Source organism: Corvus kubaryi, unplaced genomic scaffold (assembly GCF_017639235.1).
Source record: "Corvus kubaryi isolate FWS band 111438036 unplaced genomic scaffold, C.kubaryi_AGA036_p1.0 37385, whole genome shotgun sequence".
NCBI classification, from domain to species: domain Eukaryota; kingdom Metazoa; phylum Chordata; class Aves; order Passeriformes; family Corvidae; genus Corvus; species Corvus kubaryi.
The window spans coordinates 16420619-16435857 of record NW_024581127.1 but is presented as its reverse complement, the minus strand read 5'-3'; positions in this window follow the sequence as shown (position 1 = coordinate 16435857).

The following is a 15239-nucleotide window of genomic DNA, read 5'->3' as shown; positions in this document are numbered from 1 at the left end:
AGGAAGTAAAACAGCAGGATGGGCAGGGGATGAACAAGGGAAGGGGATCTCGGGGAATTTACATTTACATTTACCTCTAAAATAGGTTTAAAATAATGAAAAGACACTCTTCCTCAGAAAATCCATACGTAATTGTTGTAGCACTCATTATTAATTTTCTCCTTGGTTATGCTGGGTCAAATGAATTCTTTTGTATCCCTATGACCATTTCAGTGTTAGGTGCAGAAGAAGCAATAGGAGGTTTAGAAGATGTCCTGCCTCTCTTCAGTTTTTTGTGTGGCATCTCTGCTTGTTTTATTAGATGGTGTTAAATCTGGTTTGTCCTGGGTTGCAGTGTATTCTATTACCATCCTCATGAGCTGTTGAAATCAGGTGGGGCAGTGTTTCCTTGCCTCCTCCCCCCAGACTATCTTTCTGTTAATGGCCCATCATTGTCCTGCCACCTGACTCAGAGATAACTCCCTCTGGACTATCTCCTGTTAATGAGCCTAATCAACACTTGGCCTCAGGACTCATTACCCCATTGTGAGATGCTCCACCCAGAGGGAGGAACCAAGCATCCCATCGTGGATATAATCCGAGACTGAAGACCAGAGACAAGCCTTTTCACTGGATTTCCAGAGGACAGGAGCTACACAGCCACCACTGGACCTTCTGAGGAAGAGCAGACCCTTTTTCTACAGGATCACTGCTTCAGAGGACTGCAGCCACCATTCTACCAGACTGCTACCACCACCCTGCCTAACAGGGACTCAGGTTGTATCTTGACTCTGTCAGTTTGAAACAGTGTTTTCTTTTAGTTTTTTTTTCCTTTTCTTTAATTTCTATTAAATTGTTATTCTGACTTTGTGCCTCCCACTGGTTTGTTTTCAAAGTAGTACATGGTTTCAGGTTCCAGCTTTTCTTGCAAACCTGTTCTCTTCACCCCGGAAAGTAGACAGGAGATCAGTTTACTGACCTACCCAGGATCCCTGTGGTTCAAGGATGTTATTAGAGGGGAAAGAAGAACTTGTATTAAAAACTTTTTCTTTCTAGCAATGTATTTCGTGTATCTGAGGAGAAATAGAATTATTCAGCTGTGTTATACCCGTTCGACATCATCACTCCAAGATTACAATATGCCTGGAAGCAAGATTGCCTCTGAAGCTTTCACACTGTTTATATGACTAATTGATCGAGCATTCCTCTTTACTGTTATGAACACTTGAAAAATATAACTTGCTTGCCTTGATTTCTCAAATGATTCTCTTAAACAGTTTTAGAATTTATACCATATCATTTTTGCATTGTTCTGCATTAATTATGCATTTCTTTCAACAAGGAAATGGTAGCATTCATTTATCTGATACGGCCATTCAAACCAAAAAAGTTTTCAGTTTAGTATTCACAGCTTCCTGGATATGTGTGGGTGATACTCAATATTAGCTACATCTGAAGGTTTGGTAAGATGTCTCCAAACAGCTCATAAATATAGAGAAGTAAATTAACTCACTCTTCCACTGCATCTTTTTCATGTTTGAAAATTACTCTAAAACAGATCCTCAAATTACAATATCCACAGAGTCACAGAGCAAGGCCTTGAATTCCCCCATCTGAATCTTCCAATTTAGTTTGAAAAGAATAATTTACCAGATTCTTAATTGTGAATAACTGGAGCCTGGCAGCACAGAAGTTTCCTGTGATGGAGTACTCTCAAGGAAATTTTGTGGTCATTTCTTTTCAGCTCACTCAGCCTTTGAACCACAGCTGGACTTTAGTGCTGACCTGAATTTCTCAGGGTCCACTCTCCTTCCCTTGTGAATAGCGAATGTTTCCCAGTGAACAAACTGCAAGCTTTGCATAAGTGGGAAGTTTGGGATCAGTATAATCATATTCACTTTCCCAGCAAGTAGTGAAAAACCAATACATAGCAGGTATCCAAGTGTCCTCACTGCGTGGCATCTTACTGATACCTTATGACTGAAAACTGGGGCAGGTGTGCATGTTTGTACTGCGTCCATCGTGCTTTTTCTGTGTGCTGTGTGAACAGAAATCTTCAAAATCAGTATGTGGAAAGACAAAACCCGGGGTTTGCCTCCGTCTAACTTCTGAACACATTGGAAGTTCAAACATTCCAAAGGTGCATGAGGATACTTGCTTCATTTGTGAATTGAGCAGCAGAGCCCTTTGCTACTCTTGGAATGCAGTTACCCCATCTGCAGTCAAGTTTGGAAAGTAGATTGCAACCACTCCACAGGAGCGGAGACTGGGTGATAGTGGATACCAGGTTTTCAGGAAAGTGGGATGCTCCAGGGATAGCATGCTAGCTAATGGCTAAGTGTACTTGTCCTCATGGAAAATATTTCCTACTTTCCTGTGAGTTCAAATAGTTCAAAGGGATCAAAACAAGAGGAGGTATGAAAAAGGTAGTAATAAAGAAGCTTTGGCTGTATTACTTTGTCACATTGAGAGCTGCTGGTTGTTCTAAACAGCCATTCCCTTCACAAGACCACTGAGAGGGTGCAGTAACTACTACAAAGTACTGCTAGGCTGTGACAGCCCAGCTGAGATCTCCTTCTTGAAGAAGATAGAAGGTTTTACTCTAGTCCCTTTGGGTATCCTGGACTTCTCCAAATAAACTGGCAGCTAGTGAAATAAAATTATTTTCTGGGAAAAAAGTTGTCATCTGTGCACCAGGCCTCATTTGAGAGCGGCTGAATATCTATTGATTAAGGAGCCTGAATGAAGAATATCAAGTGTAATATCCAGCAAGGATACTAAGTGTAAGTAAGAAAGGATAATGCAGAAAGAAGCTCAAAATACCTGGGTGGTACTCCCCGGCAGAAGGAGCCACTGAGTTTGTCCCTACAAGGGTGCAAATCAATTGCTGCTGCCTTGCAGGAGCCGACATTGGCACCAAGCGTAATGTCCCTGGAAAACCCACACTGCAAGCAGAGCAGTAGCGCAGAGCAGTGATGGATTTATTCTCATTTACCCAAGTCTCTGCAGAGCTCCTCCACATAAAATCTGTTTACCTTGTACTCTGTTCCAAGACTACACTTTGTTCCTAATTAAGAAGGTAAATCATAAAACCTAGTTATGAAACCAGTATTTTATGTAACTAAGTATCATACTGGGTAAACATTTATCACTTCAGTTGTTCCTGGCAGAATGAGTCTAAAATTTTATGGCCCTAATACCTAAGTCTTAATTAAAATATCTTTGACTTTTTCCTTTGGATGCATTCTTCTCTCTGTGGGTTGTTACAATATTAAGCAGGTACTGCCACATTTTAATTGTTTATAAGTAATTTATTTGTTTTGTTATAGAGTAGATGCTCTATCAGCTGAAAACAACAGTGCAGGAAAATCTAAATGCAATTAAAAAGGGAGTAGTCAGACACTCCATTAGTTGTGTACTACATTAGGAAAGCTCTGTAACTTGAGGAATTTCTAATTCTACCTATACGGGGTCTGGTCAGTCAACTACAGACCTGATAAATACAATATTTTGCTGTCTTCTTCTCCTAGGCTTTTTTTTTCTGTTCCCTACTGTGCCAAGAGGATGGGAAAAAGGAGATGAAAACTGGCAGGACTTAATTACATTTGTGTTATCAGTGTGTAAGAGCCCAATTAAGAGCAATCATGCTGAATTTTAAAGCATGTTTTGTCATCTAAAAAATAAAATGTTCAAAAAAAAGGAGGAAAAAAAAAATCTCCATTCAATAAGTACTTGTGAATATTTCTAAGCTTCAGCACAACCTTTTGTACATCTTCCTTTGAGCTCCAGTGCTTCTGCTGAGCTTATTTGAAAGTGACATTGAAACTCTACCTCAGTACAATTATTCTGAATTCAGCCTCATTCATTATAAATGTTAATTCTGAAAGATCCTGTCCTCCTGTTCATGTCTGTCCTCTTTTATTCTGTCTAAACACCGTGGAGCCTAGAGCAGCATCTTCCTACGATTCCTCCAAAGTTTTGACTCTTGGGTTGGATGTGGTCAGTCCAGGGGAAACCAGAATAGCTGTACACCACCTGTGCCTACTCCCCATGCCTTTTTGCACTGAGATGTGAAATGCAACTGTAAATATTTTGAGGTTTCACCCCTTTTGGGTTGGTACTCAGCATATGATTCACTGGCTGCTGCGCAGAGCCTGTGTTTGCTGTTGCAGAAAGCAGATGATACCATTACTATGTAAAATCACTTCCACCCACCCTCGTGACTCACCAGCACATCACCAAACAGGATTTACATCAGTTTCAAAATATATCTCCATTACCATTCCCATCTCAGCAGCTTACTTATTTCTCCCTTCCACTCTTTCTCTGAATGACGACAACATGGCTGTGTTTTCCTCTCAGAAGCAAAGCGGGGCCAGAGGCGGCTCCCGGCTGCTTGAGCTCAGTTTGCCAGAAGCCTTTCACTTAGAGACGGAGCACAAATGCCATGTTGCAAGGGCTGCATCGTCCCTCTCCATCAAATGACCAAGCCCTTTTCCTATGATGGACGTTTCCCTCTTCAGCTGAGATTTTTCTTGCCTCTCTTAAGATCAGTTCCATTATTTTGTATCTTAAAGAGTTGATTCATCTGCAAATTAACGTAAGGTAGCACTGATTTCAGCTTGCTGTGATGTGACAGTCTGTAAATGATGTCTGTAAATGGTGATGACTCAAGGGCTGCTTGACTTATAGATTCACTTGCTTCAGTTTAAAATTGTTGCACTTTTTAACACCATAGTCAAACCAATTGCAGTGGGAAGTCCGTTGACTGGGGAAAGGAAAACGAAGATAATCTTTTAGAAAAGTTAGTTATTCTCCTGTGGTAACACACTACCTCAGTCTTGTGGAAGCACCTGGTGATGGTAGTAAATAACTAAATACATTCTTATTTATTTGAGGAATTCTATTAAATTACGAATTTCATGGTTCTCCGCTCTGGCATACTTCGTGTCTAAATGTGAGTAGATAACATTTAAGCATCTTTGAATATCTGGGCTTAAATTAAATTGAGATTGGATGGATTTGCAAATCTGAACATGTCTGGGAATTTGGAAATTTAGCTCTCTGCCTCATTTACAAAACTGCAAAAAGGGAATAGTCCAGTCTTTGTGTTGCTGGCAAAATAAATACATACACTGTATGGGATACCATGCCAGTACACCAACTAGGACATATGTATAAAAGCTAGGATATGTATAAAAGCAAAGAGATCTCTCAGGAAGATCTATCCTGAGAATTATCCCAGCTGCTTTTGAGGAGGCATGGGCTCATTCAGACAGAGAACATTCTCTGAATCTTTTATTCACCCAGCTGCTCTTTTCAAAGGAGCTGTGCTGTGGACCAAAACACTGCTGGAGGGTTTGGTCTCTTTGTCCATTAAGTCTATCCATGATATCCTTTCAGTGCCCAGGTGTTCGTTCAGCTTCACTCTGCCCCTGCTGTGTGCTGTGGGTGTATTGTGCTACACCTGTGCAAGCAGAGCAGCCTGAGTCCGCTGGCCCCAGAGGAGAGACCAGCAGCTGGGGGGGCACCAAGTGTTTGCTCTTTGCACATCTGTTGGTTGAGACAAAGCCATGAGCCTGAACCTGCTGTGTCCGACCACAGCTGGATCACTGCTACAATGCCAGTGCACTCAATGCTTGGCTGGTACACACTTGGCAGCACCTTTGTTTCCTGTTCTGTGTGCAATTCACCACAGGGATAGGGAAAAACCCCACAAATTTAATAGCTTCAGGAGAAGTTAAAAAGCAACAGCAAAAAAAAAAAAAAAAAAAAAAAGAAAGCAGCTTTGCAAAACAGTGATTTGCAGAGAGCTCCAGGTAAGAACTGCAGCTTGAGGAGGTTGGAGACATCACAATGTGGAAATGAAGCCCTTGGGATTCAGTTAGAGATGAACACATGTAACCCTATCTATGGCTCACTACAGTCCATGGGGATCTAAGGAACAGAGCAGTTCAGCTGCTCAGGCAGAGGGTATTAAGTCAGGTAGATAAGCAAAGCACTTGGTGATCCAGGTAGGATCCAGATAGATATGGTCTTCTCATTGCCCCATGTTTTACCTATCACCCTACATTTGGACTTGATGATCTTAAAGGTGTTTTCCAAACTAAACCATTCCATGATTCTACCAGCAGATCTCAGCTGCCTTATGGTGTGTGAAATGGCACTGGACACCCCTGTTCACACAGCACTAACAAACTGCTCCTCAGGTTGTCTATGGTGAGAGCTGAGACAGCCAGCTTACATGCAGACAACACCATTTTTGCTGTCTAGAGCTGAATTTCACATTTCGATTAAGCTGCCTTCTGTTTGCTAACTCTGCTCCTTCCATTCTTTTGCAGGAAATGCTCACATCCTGATTCCTTTGCCATGTTATGCAAAAAGGTTCACTACTTCAAAATGTATTGTTTTGAGATAATGTCCTTTGCTAATATTTGCTTAAGATAAGACAAGGTATTAGTAATTACAGGGAAAAAAAATAGTTCTGTAAAGCAGCTGACCCACTTCCAAAGATTGTTGTGAAATTCACAACTATCTTTTGAAACTTGAATTTCATTGTTGTGGAGGCCCTCTTGTTGTGGGTTTGTTGGTTTTGGTTTGGGTTTTTCTGGCTGTTGTTAGTTGGTGGGTTTGGGGTTTTTTGTGGAGGGAGTTTTTGTGGGCTTGATTTTTGGTTGGTTTTAAAAAAAAATGTAATTAGGAAATAGTTCAAGGGAAACAATGTACCCTCATAGTTATTTTAAACAAAAATGGATTTTATATTATTATTCTGGTTTGATTATTACATTCCTTGGGGTCAGCTGTGTGAGAGCCGAGAGATACAAAGGCCTGAATTAGGAGCCTGAACTGTCCTCCAGCAAAGCAGAACAACAGGAGAATTATAGGTTTGATCTAGAATTTGAGTGCAATCCAAGTCTGACAGAAACAAGTGGCAAGAGATTATTAACTGAAATGGGAATGGCATTTAACCTGCTTATTTTAGCTTATTTGAAGCTCTGAAGTTTGAAGTGCTTGAATGAGAAATGGACTTTTTTATTACAACAGCTTTTTTCACAGAAACAAAAGAGAATTCTTTTGTATCTGTCTTAAGTAACACCTTTTAATAAGGCCAGCTGAAATATTTAATAAATCTAAAATTTATTTTTAAGAATTAAAAGTGGAGGGTTTTTTAAAGAATGTAAAGATATTTTTACCTAATTATTGTCTTAATATATTTTCCATCAGAAAATATCATAAAATAATTTGAAACCACTACTTTACAGCATTAACCACAATAATTTTTAGAAAAATACCAAGATGCAGGTACCATAATCCATTCTTGTATCAGATGGGCTAATTCTTCCTAAATAGTCTAATTATCACTTTTCCACAGAGTTTGGTCCCACTCAAAACCACTCAGAGTATTGGGTTTAAAACAGTTGTTTGTATTACTAGTGACTGCTACAGCAGTCACAGTGTTGGACACAGTGGCACTAAATGCCTACTTTTCAAGACGGCTTTAGTGCCGTCCCCTCAGAGACACAGTTCCAAAAGGTTTGGTTCTTTTATCCATCTTCATTCATCTACAGTGCCATTGGACCACCTCATATCTTCAGAGGAGGAAAAAGTCCTTTGCAAAAAGAGTCAGCCAAAGCTCTCTCTGCCAAAGCTGAGGGAAGATGTTTTTCTAAACCACAGTGTTTCCACAAGGTGAGATGCCCAAGATGTCAAGACCAGAGGGAAATTGGATTAAAAGCACCTCTAGCTGGTAACAAAGATGCTCACAGATATCCACTTACAAGTGTTTTTCTAAATTCTTATGAAAATTTAGCCATTACAGGTGTGTCACACATTTTTAGAAACTAATAATTTTGGACAGTTTAAGTGAAGAATTCATATTACACCAGTTTGGTATTCAGGAAGAAACTTGCTATTTCTATTTCATTCTGATGAAGTAAAATTGATATAAGCTTTACTCTTCAAAGTTATGTATCCCAGTTAAAAATGTCACTCGTTTACTATTTAGCACAAAATTCTTCATCACTATTAATTTCAGATTTTGTTGCCAGCAGGAATTAAAATCTGATGTTTTACAGTTTCTCTGTAAGTGCATACACATGAACCGTTACAATACTTTGCTGACATAATAGTTTCATTGGTGTAGAGCCAGGATACATCAGTACAGCAATGGTGTCAGAACTAATCCTTTTCAGATGTGGAAATAACACTCAGCAAGTGTTATGGCACGTTAATGGCACGTTAAGGCAGACCCTGCCATGTCACACCAGGCTGTGTGCAGGCAACAGCAGTGGCAGAGTAACTGTGTCCCACTGGTTCAACACTATTTTAAGTGGAAAACTATTTGCTGGAGGAAGAAAGAAGCCAAAAATACTTATTAGTTTAGAGCAAATGACAGTAAGGAATTCCTACAGGCTGGGGCTCTGCATCACAGATATTTCTCTCTGTGCACAGACTACTCATCATGGTCTGAAAAAGTAAATTTAGTCTTACAGTGTCTCTAAAGGTGCTGAGCACTTCTAAGCCATCTCAATGCCCAGTGTGTCAGTGACAGGCCAATACAACCACTGTGGACCCAAATTGGCACTAACACCTCTCCCACAACAGTCCCAGAAGCAGTACAGGCCTGTCCCTTGGGGATGAACCTCTCTCTGGCTGCATCTGCTGTGTATTTCCTATTGCATTCATCTAAGCTCATGATGCTTGTTTTCATGTTTTTTCTGACACCTATTTAACCTTGAATTAGACTAAAAGGACACTGACATAGGTAATTCTGATCCACAGTTTCACAAGGGGTAAAATCTTTATGGATAGTTTGACTTTAATAGCTGGTGAAAACTGTGTCTTTCATCTTGACTATTTGCTGTACCATTAGTAACTGAAAATCAATATGTAATTTAATATTTTCAGACCCTTAATCAGTGGAGCATAAGGAGTAGATCGGCCAAATAATTGGTCAGCCTGTCCTTTGCCTCACAATACTTTGGGGCACTGATGATTGTTGCAGCATAATGGGCCTCAAGTCACATGTTCCAGAGCCTGGTCCAGGTTGGATAAGCCCTGACAAGCAGATTGCAAGTCTCTTGTAACAACACACATGATGGTCAACAAATACATTGTGTAATATAACCAATTCTGAAGCAGTACTGTCCAAGAAATAGTTTTAGTAATGACTCCAAGCTTTCACAAGGGTGAATGTGGCAAGTTAAGCTGTTGCTTAGCTATGGGAGATAAAGGCATGAATGCATCTGAATTTAGGGCAACCAAGTGGGGACTGCAGGTACTGAACAGTTCTAAGGAAACCAGGATGTTGAGAAGCGAGGAAAAATATCACTTAGCAACATGAAAGCATTCAAAACTGCAGCCTCTGGTAGAGTAGCAGTTTATAAATCCAAGAGGAACAAGGAAAGGGAGGAGTAGAAGAGTGTAGAGAATCAGGAAAAGGGGGAAAATGGAAAGTTGGAGTTGCAGAAGGACAGAGAACTAAGAGATTCAGTATGAAACATGCAATGACCTGTGACAGAGTAATGTGACCAAGGTGATGTGTCAGAGCAGAACAGGACTGGGAAGCAAGCAGGGCTAAGGCACTGCCCCTGGCTGCTCTGCTGTTGGAAAGCAGGGCCTTACCAAGTGAGATTGTCCCATGTAACCCAGAGTGACTCTTCTTACAGTTGCATGCCCCATAATTTTTACATGTGAAATTTTGTTGGAAACAGCTTTTCTGTTTTCTCTTAGCCAGAGGAGAACATGGGAAAACAGGTGGGGTTCAGCTGGGCCAGCTGGCAGATCTGCATTGGACTGACACTATTGCTCACACAAGGTAGAGATGGCAGAACAAACATATGCAAGTTAAAATAACTGTGTCATGATTCCCACAGTGCCTCTGTCCCCAGAAACCAGGAATTCCTCCTGAAGAGTCTGAAAGGAAAAGGCAACCTTATGCCAGATTCTACTAGAAGTTATCAAAGCCCTACATTTTGAATATTTGACTTAAAAATCTAAGTTTGTTGTGGAAAGAAAACTTAGTGGCTCAGGAACTACAGGAATATTTTCACATATCAAAAAACTCACAAATCTATTTAAAAAAGGGAAAAAGATTAAAAGGCCAGAATTAAAGTTCTACAGCCTTCAGCTGCAGGATCACTGTCTTTTCCCTTTGTTGCCACGGGTGTGAAGCAGGGTTGAACATTGCAAAAGGAGATGGTACAGAAGGTGGAAGCTGAAGACTTTTGCTTTGATGCAAAATGCATGTGATCTCTCAAATTCCTTCATTTAATACTTGGTAAAATAAACAGTAATAGTAAACAGTGTAGTCAAAGAATCTACTTTTAAAATACTGAAATCCGATAAAGTACCTTAAATTAGACATATACCATTTTTAAATAGCAATTCTGAGTCCACCAGAACTCTGTTCCACCTTTGGGACATGCCAATCACTTCAGGCTCTTCGATGAGAAGTTGGATATGTGCTTGGTACCACATGAATTTCTAGGAAGTACGGGCAAGCAAAGCATAGTAATTACGGGCAACATTAAAAACTTCCTTGGTACTATGAGACCACGAGAGCATTCGAAGACCAAACAGCTCAGTTCAAGCCCAAATCATTCAGCAAAGGCTTCACGAGAGCTTTTACCCGGGAAGCTATTTCCGAGCAGCTCGAGGTCGCCCTCTAGAGGTGAAAAGTACAGATTTCATTTCTGCAGATGATGCAACCGAAGCAATTCGTCAGGGAGATGAGAGAGCACACACCCGGACAGAGCTAGACAGGAGAGATCCTTGATGAGCCTACAGAGAACAAAAGCTAAACCCACTACATATTCAGAAAAATACTGAGGCCAAAAACGAGCTATCAGCCCTACGACGGCGTGCACACTCACAGTGCTCTTTGTAACTCTTTAGTGTTACTAAAGCTGTTGTCTGTTCACAGCTGGCTCTCCAGCATCTCTTTTGCCTAAAGTACTTTTCCCCTGTAGCTTTCTTGTTGGCTCTATCCAATGCAGGACTGTCCAAAAGTATCCACACAGCCACAGCTTCCAAGGTCCCAGCACCACCATCGCACCCAGCGTCTCAGGGAAATACAGCATTGCAACAACCTGCTTACGGACTCAACCTTGGGAAAGCCACATTCAACTCAGTGAAGTTTCAGGAACACAAATATTACACTTGTATTTCCCCGGAGCCTACAAAATAGGAGCTCTGCAAGAGGAAACATTAATGATTTAGTCTATCCGTGATTCTTACCATTAATGCCACAGTACAGAGAGAGACAGAGTTCATTTGTTTATCCTGAAGCAACATCAAACAATGCCAGGCAGGGATCCTATTCCCATGAAGTGAAGCGTGATACCATTTGCTTCTGACTCATTTCACCAATTGTGCTCTTAAAGATATTTAAGTCAGTATAAGATAAACCACACTCTCTCTGCCTGGAAACAAATACTAAGCTGCTGGCAAATATTAGAGTCTAAGAATCCAGTCCTGGTTGGGCAGAAGACAAACACTGCAATTGCTGACATAAGTGATGAAGCACAATTCAAACATCCCTTTTGCAGTGGGAATTCTGCCAGAAAACCACAATTAAACCACAATTAAAGTACAAAGATATCTGGGAAGAAGTTACTTTCTAAACACTTCTCAGAAACCAGTCACTGCCTGCAACATCTTTCTGTACCTCATAGTTTAGCAGATCATACATACATTTTTCTTTCAGACAGCTTTTAAAATCATCAATACCTTTATGAAAACTGAATTAATATAGAGGTATAAGTGCTAAGCATTTCAAAATATTATGTATTTAAAAAGAAACCAAAACAAAGATCCCACATCTGCTGGTCCCTATGCATTGCCATGTCCTTACAACAAAAACATCCCCAGAAAACAAGTGCTTGAATACTGCACCACCCTCTGCTCAAGAAAATAATTAGTCTCAAGAGCACCTTATCAATGTTCATGAATAACTGATGGGAGGATGTAAAGAAGGAGCCTGAGTTCTCAGTGGTGCCCAACAGGCACAAATGGAGACACGTCCTGTCTAAATACAACACAGTTTTACTGCTTGGGTGTTTGAACACCAGGGAAGATTGCACAGAGAGGGTTGTGGAGTACTCAGTCTTGGAGATTTTCTACTCCTTACTGGACACAGTTCTGAACAATCTGTTCTTCCTGACCTTGCTTAAAGAGGGAGGACTAGATGATGGTCACCAGTGGTGCCTGCCAACCTGAACCACTGCCAAGCTGTGGTGTGTCTCCTTAGTGCTGAGGTGAAGGGACTAAATCACCCTGCTCAATCCATTGGCAATGCTCTTCCTACGGTGTGCTGTTGGCCTTCTCCACTACAAGGGCACATTGCTGCCTCATGACCAATTTTTCCAAAAGGAGTCCCGGGTCCTTTTTCTGCAAAAATGCTTCCTGGCCAGTTTGCCACCAGTTTGTACTGGTATGTGGCCAATCTGGTATTCTTCCCCAGATGTGGGACTTGATATTTCCCTCTGCTGGAACTTCATAAAGTTCCCATGTTCCTGCTTCTGCAGCGTATTGAAGACCTCTAATCTAAACAGGGACCATTTGGCATATGAGCCTCTCCTCCCAGTTTTGTGTCAACAGCAAACTTGGTGAAGGTGCACGGTCCCACCATCCAGGTCATTAATACAAACGTTTAAAAATCCTGGCCCCAGTGTTGAACCCTGGGACACTCCAGTAGTCACTAGTGGCTTCTGCATGGACTTTGTGCCACTGATTACAAGCCTTTGACCCTATAAATTCACCTGCTTTTCAGTCCACCTCACAGTGCATTTACCTAGTCTGTACTCCATCAGTTTGCCAATGATGCTACAGGAGACAGCATCAAAGGCCTCATTGGAGCCAAGATAAACAAACACCTGCTGCTCTCCTCTCATCTACTGATCTAATTATCTCATTGCAGAAGTCTAGCAGGTTGGTAAGGTACAAATCCACACTGACTACCCTTAGTCATCTTCCTGTCCTTGGCACAGTTTGCTCTTTCGTCCTTCCCAGAGATCAAGGTCATGCTGCCCAGACAGTAGTTCCCCAGATCCTCTTCTTGCCCTTCTTCAAGACAGAGTGATGCTTGTTTTCTTCAAACAAGTTTGTGGTGGTTCATTTTCCTTAAAGTTCACTGAAACCCTCTCCTGCTCTGACCTCAGCTATGGTGATGCTCCCCTGTACCCCTTCCTGTTCAATAATGAGTTCCTAGGTCTGCTTAACTGCCCCTTCTACGAGCTCCTGGCTACCACATTCCCTCTGCCTCTCCCCAGTTCTCTGCTCATTCTTCCTAGTCCTGGTGATCCTGGAACTCACTGCAGGTATTGCTTTCTCACACAATTTCATTACCAACTTTTACGTGTCAGCTTTCAAATGGCATTGATCAGCACTTCAAGATCTATGTTAAATTTACTAAAAGACTAATACATTGCTATTTTAGATACTTGTGCTGTGCAGCAGCTGTGTCCCCTTCCCAGACTTTGATTACAGACATGTAAATTGTGACAATCCAGTTATGTCTGTTTTTCCTATTAGGACATAAATCATCTGTTGTTACTTAATTGTAAGAAAAATAAAATTCTCATACTCCTCACATTCCAGAAGATACTACATTTTTCATTTCTTCCACAAATTACTCTCTAACCTAATCACTTGGCATGCTTCTTGGAAACAAAATGAAAAATTTCCATTTCTACACAGTTTTAACCTCGTTTCATTTGCCAGAAATCTTTGAAGAACCACAGAAATATAATAAACTGTAAAATGATGTGGGTTTGGTTTTAGCCTTTCCCTGTAAATCAAATCTAATGCAGACTCCCAGCCCCTGTATCCAAAGTATCTCTCTTCACCATTAGAAAGGCCCAGCGATATTCAGACACTAGCTCTTCTATGGCTGGTCACTAACATTTAATATTCTGCAATTTTCCCTTCTTTTAAACAGCAATTCTGAGTCTACTCAGCCACAGGTAGTGCCAGACTAGATCCATCATTGAAAGGAAATGCACTATAGGTATTTATTTTCCCAGTAGCCCACAGAGGGGACCACAGTAGAGCAAGAACTGTCCTGCAGCCTAATTAGAGGTCTGTGCCAGAGCACATAGCCACACTGTAGCCTCTAGAGGATCCAAATCAGAGCAGGTGGACGAGCCCTGAAAGAAATGTGGCTCACAGAGGATCTGTGTTAGACTAGGTTTACTCTGAAGGACTGCAGCCTGTGGAAGGAGCCATGCTGGAGCAGGGGAAATCTGTGAGGAGGAAGGTAAAGCAGAGAGCAATTATTATGAACATATGATCATAACCCCTATTCCCCATCTGTCCATGCTGCTGAACAGAAGGACAGAGGTTAGGAGTAAAGGAGTTAAGCTGAGCCTCACGAAAAAAAAAGGGATAAGGTGTTTCACTTTTTGTCTGCTTCTCACAAACCAAATCTTCTTGCACTGGCAATAAACTTCTGCAACTCCAACTTTCCCAAGTCTAGCCTGTTTTGCCTGTGACGGTAACTGGTAAGCAATCTCTGCATCTTTATCTCAACTCAGGAGCTTTTTCACCTTGTCTCCCCTGTCCCATTAAACAGAAGTAGTGAGAGAGCAGCTGATGGGTAACTGGCCACCAGCCAAGGTCAACCCAACACAGCCTCAGTGAGAATTTCCCACATTCAGACTTGCATCCTTTGCCTCTTCTTATTGCCACGTACCTCTGAGAAGCACTCGGGCACATCTGAAGTATCCATCTTCTCTTTATCCTCTGTTCAGGCAGTTATAAATATCAGTAAAATCTGCTCTTTGCTTTCCCCATCTCTTCCCCAGCATGGAGAGACATGATTCTCCCAGTCACAGTGTCACATGCTCCAAGCTTGGGTAGCTTCCACTGAACTTTCTCCACTGTGGTACTTCATCTGTCGTATTATAGAGCCCAGACATGACTTTACAAGTGCCAAATACTGGGGAAGGATGGCTACCCTCTTACTAACGGCCATCCAGGAGATGGCTGGCCACAAGCACAACTAGTTTCCCACAAGCAATCCCACCTCCTTCTCTGCAAGTGCTGCTTCCTGGCTAGTCCACCCCAAGCACATACTGGGGCCTAAGTGTTATTCCTCTCCCAGCACTGGACTTGGCAATTCTCTTTGCTGAAGTCCCTGCAGTGCCTGTCAGCCCATTTCTCCAGCATTTCTGTCTCTGTTTTCCAGCATATCAACTACTTCCCTCACTTTGGATGGTGGTGTCATTCTGTTGTTCACCTGCTCTTTGCTTCCATTCATT